The 6,857-nt window shown below is 48.8% G+C and overlaps 1 protein-coding gene across 4 annotated transcripts in view; it reads left to right on the plus strand.

Annotated features, from left to right (window-relative positions):
• The window catches only part of Tenm4 (teneurin transmembrane protein 4), a 652,091-nt gene that overhangs the window by 264,624 nt on the left and 380,610 nt on the right, over nucleotides 1–6,857 (plus strand). The window contains exon 4 of one of the 4 annotated variants that reach the window (XM_050154435.1): nucleotides 2,961–3,057. The exons of 2 other annotated variants lie outside the window; for them this stretch is intronic. The gene's annotated coding sequence lies outside the window, so the exon portion shown is untranslated. The remainder of the gene's footprint in view (nucleotides 1–2,960; nucleotides 3,058–6,857) is intronic. One more of the 4 variants, XM_050154436.1, reaches the window with a different exon arrangement.

Consider the following 6,857-nt stretch of genomic DNA (forward strand, 5'->3'; position numbering starts at 1 on the left):
AAATGAATAAAATAAAGAACAACAATCAAAAGGAGGAGAAAGAGGAGGAGGAGGGGGAGGAAGGGGTGGAGGAGGAGGAGCAGGAGCAAAAGGAGGAGGAGAAGGAGGAGGAGGAGGAGGAGGAGGAGGAGGAGAAGGAGAAGGAGAAGGAGAAGAAGAAGAAGAAGAAGAAGAAGAAGAAGAAGAAGAAGAAGAAGAAGAAGAAGAAGAAGAAGAAGAAATTCTCTGAGAACAAATTCCTTTTCCTTTGTTTGACTGCTTCTAGTATGTAGACTACTTTGGGGGGGGGGGAGAAACTTCTGCTCTGCCTGTGCAATTCCTGGGGAAGAGAGGGCCCAATGGGTAGCTTGGTGTGCAGATTTTCTACAATGGGGGATGGGAATAGTTTCCTTGACTAGACTTGGCAAGAGCAATGAGGAAGGACATAGGAGCAGAGCCTGGACCAAGGAGTGGTTTGCAGACCAGAGGCCTTCTAATGGAGGCAGGGAAAGGAGAAGGTGGGAAGGGGGTGGCGGGAGGCGGGGCGAGGATGCATAGTACTGGGGCAGGGAGGGGGAGAGCGGTAGTAATCCCAGAGACCAAGAGCTAGGAGGGGAACAGAAGTGAGAACCCCTGCAGCCGACCCCACATGATGTAGATTAGATGGAACTGGAGCTTGACGCCTAATCTGCCAGGTCTCAGCTGAGTGGTCCTAGGAGTTTATAAAACTTTTCTAGGCTTCTCTTTCCTCATCTGGAAAATATAAATAGTAACATCTACCTCTGGTGGTTATTGTATGGAGAGAAGCAAAACAGTGTTAGACACATAACCAGCATGGACGTGGTGTGTACGTAATTAGCAGTGCTCTAGGGCCATTGTTTTTTCTCAGATGATTCTAATGAAGTTATGGAAATCCGAATTCAAGCTGCAGGAGATTCTTAGAAGAGAAAAGGGGCTGGGAGAAGCTGGTGGCATAAATGCTGAGGCAGGACAGTTTCCGGAAGGGTGGCTGGCTCCTGCCGAAGATGACTCAGAGATGCCACCGTGAATTGATAATTTGCAGTGACATCATCGCAATCCTGATGAGATTGTTCTGAGGGTGAGAGCCGCACCACTGTGATCTGTGAAGAGTGTAGGTGTAGAAGAGAGATACAGACAGCTCTTTCAGCTCAGCTCCGGGGAGAAAAGAGCATGGGACGGGGGAGGGGACAAGGTCACAGGAAGGTGCTTGCTGAGGGAAGAGTGTTGAAACTCAGTCAATTCAGGGCTTCTCTGCTTGCCACCCACTACCTAGCCCCAGCCCTGCTCCAGAATTACACCTGCCAAGGAGATTGTCTCTCTGAATTTACCTCCTGGAGTGGTCTATTAAAACCTTGTCAGAATGCAATCTTGGAAGGAAACGGGTTCAAAATGAGGTTAGCCTTGGAGGTGATCAGGAAGGTGGATCTCGAGTGAGTGAGAAGATGTAACGGAACTGGGCAAGGAGTGACAGAAGGAAGCGGTGGGGAGGTCCAGGTTCCAGTACTCGGCAGAGGGACTAACCGTATTGCCCCACGTCACCAGCTTCATTGACAGTACCCTACCAGCTACTTCTCTGAGCAACGCCACGACTTCGCTTCAGACCCCATGACAGATGTGGTCATTATTTAGAAACTCCGAGTGCGTGGTGAGCCCAAGATGCTGCTGGCAATATTATATCACAAAAGCTAGCCCCACCTGGACCGCTTTCTCTTGTCTTCTTGTTTGTTTTGTTGTTGTTGTTGTCTGTTGATGTATTGTCACCAGAACTGAGAGTCATTGTTACCTTTAAGAGGGAGTTCCGTGGGTTGCTCACAGTCTCTTTCCAGGGTAAGGAAGTAGAAATGCGGAGAGGGCTTCTGAGTGGGCCTGCGGCCGGAGTGCTTGCCCAGCATGCCTAAAGTCCTGAGTTCAAGTCCCACTCAGCACTAGAGGTGGAGGCAGGAAGAACAGGTGTTAAAGGTCATCTTTAACTACTTAGTGGGTTTGAGGCCAGCCTGGGCTGCATGAGGCCCTGGGTGGGAGGGAGGGAAGGAGGGAGAAAGAAGGAAAGAAGATAGAAAGGCAGGAAGGAAAAAAGAAGCTGGCCTGAGATCACACCAGAAAATGCATAAACATTCTAAGCATACGTGAAACATTTACAAAAGTTGACTACATTTTCGTTCATAAACCATTTCCCAGTCAATTTCAAGGAGTCTGAATCCTACAGAACACATTCTCTCGCCACAATGCAATTAAGCTAAAAGCTGATAACAGGGAAATGAGAGGGGTTTCTAAAAAGAAAACAAAAACTGTGTCGAGAGATTTTTACAGACATACTACTAAGTCACTCATGGGTCAAAAAGAAATGACAGTAGAAATTATGAAACAGTTATAAATGAGCAATCAAGGAAATATTAAATATCAAAAGTTGTGGAACACAGCCAAAACAACACTTAGAGGGGAATTTATGGTCGTCGGTGCTTATTAGAATGAGAAAAGGACTAAAAATTAATGAATGGTCTCTGTGTCCGATTTAAGCACAACAGCGGTCATAAATCAGCCAGCTCAGAGCTGAGGGTAGCAGCAGAGTCAGGGCTCTGGCCATAGACACAGCTGGCCCAGCATCCCTCCTTCAGACTGGGTACCGCAGACGTGGCTTCAGCACTGTTTCTCACGGTACACTCAGAGCCTCCCACAGAGTTGAAAAGTCAAGCCTCCAGGGCATCTCTCTGTACCAAAGTGTGGCAAAAGCCCTTGTCTGTCCCATCCTTCTGGTTCATCCGTTCCACCTAGGTGGACTGAACACTTGCTCAGACAGGACATTGCCTTGGCTTAGGGCTACTGCAGCGCTGTGGCTTCCCCAGCCCAGCCCTCCCCTTCTCTCCGGCGCCATCCCTAAGCTTCCAGCATCTTCCCTGACACTTGTAAGAACAGAGATCCACATCAACAATGGCTGATTTCTCTCTTGTCTTTTCCAACAGGTAGACTGAAATTACCATGTGTCCAAATTAAAATTGCGTACTTCAAGGACTCTTTGAAGGACTATTCTTAGACCCTCTTAAGAAGATTTTTTAAAAAGTGAGTCTTTTTTCTTCCACTTCAGAGTATTCATGACTTAATGTTACCAGGGCTCCCCCCACCCCCACCCTGCCTCTTCAATATGCACTAGTAGGAGGTAACTTCGTCTCCATTTGCTTTATAATAAAGGTTTTTTTTTTCCTCCCTAAGAACAATGAGCAGGGAATATGCCTTTATTGCTGTTGGGATTTGCACATATTTCACAGGCTTGTGGAACTTCAGAGATGAAAGGGTGTCAGAAATGTGGAGCCTTTCTTGCTGTCTGTCAGAGATTCCCCTGGACACCTGGGTTGGACCCGGAGAACCCCGGGAAGTACCGGGGAAGCCGGTGTCTGTCCATGCTCAAACCTTTTAGCGAGTTCTCTCAATCAGAAACCCGCACCTCCTCTTCCCCGCCAGCCTCCCCTTCCCTGCTAGACCATCCTAACCATGGCTGTGCACCGAGAGCACAGGCCCCTCCCCCAGAATTTTTGTAATTCCTCTAGTAATTCCACATAGTTTCGTTTCCAGGGCCCATCCTGCTCGGCTCATCTTCCCAACCCAGCAAATGTCGCCGTCTTAAGAATGGAGCCAGGCCTAGAACACAGACTTAAGGGCACTGCAGGGCACGGCTGGTGGGTGGGAGGGGCAGTGCAGAGGCACACCTGGGTTCTCCTTCCTGTTTTGTTCATGCTGTGCCAGCGGGAAAGAGGCTGTGTTATTCTGAGCTGAGGGAGAAGGAGAGGATGGGATGAGATGAGCCCTCGGGTGCTCCCTCCATCCATATGGTTTTGCTGACTCACAATAAGGAAGTGGCTGCTTCCAGCAGTCTTGGGCATTGGAGTGAGTCAGAATTTGCTGGGCAGTGGGATCTAGGTCCAACCCTGGCTTTTAGGAGTTGTAGACTATGCACATGACTATACATGTCGCTTCTCATCTGCAAATGTCAATGGGTAAAAGATACTTCTGAAAAGAGACTGGCAAAGCAGCCAATAAAGATAAGGAAACATCACTAATATTGAGAAAATTATACGTGGGAACCACCATGAAATGCTACCACTACCATGCTTCCATTAGAAAGACTCAGATGGAAGAGATAGACTTTACTTAATGTTGGTGGCCATGGAACGCCATGGAAATGCATTCACGTTGGTTGAGTTGAATTGGTGTGCTGACTTTGGAACGCTATTCAGCAGGGCTAACCACCGAGGACATGGGTGTGCAAGCGGTGCCTCTCTTTGGGCTATACCCATGATGCGATGATGCATGTACCTGGGTGCATATAGTATAAAAATCACGAGTTGCACGTAAGTGTGTCAAGCCCATGCCAAACTCAGCCTTGAATGGACAAAATGCAGTCTCTTCCCACAACGGGGCAGCTTGTCCAGCAGCGCTAATGACCCCCACAAACATAAACCTATAAGACAGAAGCCAGATGCAGAACTTTAAGATTCCCTTTCATAAAGTGCAAACGCAGGCGAGACAAATCCGTGCCGTAGACGTCTGGGGAATGATTACCCTTAGGGGAGGATCTGCAGTTTGGGAGGGAATGGGAAATGGCTTCCAAGGCACTAATGCAGTCCTGTCCTTTGATCTGAAGGCTGCTTACAAGAGGAGTTTTTTCTTTTCTTTTCTCTCCCTTTGGCACTAAGGATTGAATTAAGGTCCTCATGCCTCATACCACAGTAACAAACTGTACTGTATGCTACTGAGATCTATACCCAGCCCTCTATTTGAAAGTGGGGATGTGAGGGGAGAGAAAGAGAATGAAACTAAGTTGCCATCTGACCTGATGATGACTTTGGAGTAAGGTTGACTTCCTGTCCTTGGGCCTCAACCTCTTGAGTAGCAGCTGGGTTGATGCGCCTGCGTCATGGCTGGACCCGGCTTCCATTTGATGCAGTTTCCCCTGCTGCTGCGTTCTGATGGGTTCCCTCCGCCGCACTTACGTCACGATTTAATAAACAAATACAGGAACAGTGATGGAGGAACCATGGCTGGTCATAAAGGTTGGCATTGCTCGATAACACAGCAGATTGGTAGGTACCTCGCCTTACGTGTGTCCGCAGGTTGGGGTATTTCTTACTCTGTACTTCTTGTCATGGGTCACAGGCAGGGAGTGAGAGCTACCAATGTAATGTAAGCTTCCATTTTTAGGTGAGGAACTTGATATCCAAAGAGGACTTAAGAGCAGAGCTAGGGTAGCACAGAGCTAGGTGGCGGCCTCCGGGCCTCCTGTCACTGGGAACCGTGAGTGTGTAGCCAGTTTTCACCAGATGGGTGTGGGTGGCAAGGTGAGCCCAGATGGGTGGACTGTTGAGTCTGCCACCTTCCTGAAGGGAGCCAGTCCTGCACAAGATGGCAGCAGCTGGGGCAAGGGGTGGACACTGGGGAGGGCAATTGTTTTCCACCTCAGCTACCTCAGTCTGACTCGGGCTCCCCAGAATCTGTCTCTCTCCCTTCTCCCTCCTGCCTCCTCTGTCTGAATCTGTTCTGGGTTCACCACTACACTCAATCACTTTTCCATTTGGGTAGAACAGCCTCCATGCCAAAGTTGTAGAATGGCTACGGACAGTAGAATGGCTGGCTATAGATGGTAGAAGGGCTATCGATGTGGGAAAAATGTGAAGGAAACACACTGGGCAACTGGGATTTGATAAAGCACATTTCCGGGCTAGTTTGTGTTTTTGTTAAGAATTGTGGGCAACAGGGCCTCTACTCTGGGCTTGGGTAATCACAGAGCTTCCTGGGTGAGGGCGAGTTTGTGCAAAGGGACTGGAACCCTCCCACACAGGATGGTGGGTGTCATTAGCCCCTTGCCAACCCTTCTCTCCAGCATCCCACAGCATAAGCTACATAGAATCTCCTTACATAGGGCATGGGTCTGCCTGCACAGGTACAGGGTAAGCGCAGTATAGAGCTGCCCAGGTTTCTAGAGAGGGACCAGGGAAGATGCTGAGCTGAAGCTGAAGACAGAGGGAAGGAAACACACCTGAAAAGTTTGCTGGAGAATCACCACCGTGTGTATCAGGAAACTGCCTGCAGTCCCTTGTAGGGAGAAGAAACAGAGCCGCATGCTGATGGAGCCTTTCTGGGTGATGAGAAAATCCTCACCAGAGACGTATAAGGCAGGAAATGCCTGTCACCTAGGAGACAGGATAAAGAGATGCAGGCAGATGCTGCTGGGAATGTTGGTACAGATCTGGAATTCCGTTCTATAGCCCTCACTCGCTTCTGCCCTCTGAAGAACCGTGCTGCCTTAGGTCTGGCTGAAGGCCAGAGCTAGAGAGATGAGTAAGCCTCACTGGCCTGCTAAGGACCCAACGCCCCAAACCAGACACGATTTGACACCGTCGTTATTTTAGGACCAACGTCCTAAACTGTCTCTACGATACATCAGTCCTGCAGAAGAGTTATTCCTCTGTGTGTATGTGTGGGGTGTGTGTGTGTGTGTGTGTGTGTGTGTATGGTGGTAGATGACCTGAGTGTGGTGTGTATGTGTGTGTTGTGTGTATGTTGTGTGTGTGTGTATGGTGGTGGATGACCTGAGTGTGGTGTGTATGTGTGTGTATTGTGTGTATGTTGTGTGTATGTGTGTGTGTGTATGGTGGTGGATGACCTGAGTGTGGTGTGTATGTGTGTGTATTGTGTGTATGTTGTGTGTATGTTGTGTGTATGTGTGTGTGTATGGTGGTGGATGACCTGAGTGTGGTGTGGTGTGTGTGTATGTTGTGTGTGTGTGTGAGTGTGTGTGTGTATGGTGGTGGATGACCTGAGTGTGGTGTGTATGTGTGTGTATTGTGTGTATGTTGTGTGTATGT

The sequence above is a fragment of the Alexandromys fortis genome, unplaced genomic scaffold, assembly GCF_014885135.2.
Source record: "Alexandromys fortis isolate MF-2015 unplaced genomic scaffold, M_Fortis_MF-2015_v1.1 scaffold_77, whole genome shotgun sequence".
NCBI lineage: Eukaryota > Metazoa > Chordata > Mammalia > Rodentia > Cricetidae > Alexandromys > Alexandromys fortis.